Here is a 570-nt window from a genome sequence, read left to right on the forward strand (position 1 = left end):
CGAGGATGCTTGTGTGTGTGTGCTTGTGCCATTTCCTTGGCGGTATTAACGAGATATTAAAGAGCGGAGTGAGCGCCTCGCCCAGCTATGTTTGGGGCTCTCACTCCCTTACCCGGTGTGCGACCGCTTTGCACGTAGGTTGCGGAGCATCGCGACTCTTTCGATGTTTGGCGGTTGTCTTCCGGTGATGCGTTGGTCCCGAAGTGCACGTTACTAGCATTTCTGCCATTGTTCTCGATCTTTGGCACGTTCCTTCGTTGCAATTGGATATATATCTCCGTTTATACGCGCAGGCTTCTCCCGCCTATTCAGCGCTGTCCCACTCTCAGCACTCTCGTGGTCTCCTTGGCTTCTCTCTCCCGTGAGCGAGCTCTCTTCTCGAGTCTTTTCCATGTCCCATGGAGGTTGCCTTGCGAAATTCGGGCACACAAACGTGACCGGATAAGAGCGGAATTGCCTATGAGGAGAAGCTCACCTTAGGGAGCAGCAATGCCGAGTGTTTCGACAGAGGGTAGAGGGGGCGTTGTTTGGGCGGTTGCACAAAAGAGTGCTACGTTTGCACTGAAGGTT

Source organism: Cryptomeria japonica, unplaced genomic scaffold, assembly GCF_030272615.1.
Source record: "Cryptomeria japonica unplaced genomic scaffold, Sugi_1.0 HiC_scaffold_15, whole genome shotgun sequence".
Taxonomy (NCBI): domain Eukaryota; kingdom Viridiplantae; phylum Streptophyta; class Pinopsida; order Cupressales; family Cupressaceae; genus Cryptomeria; species Cryptomeria japonica.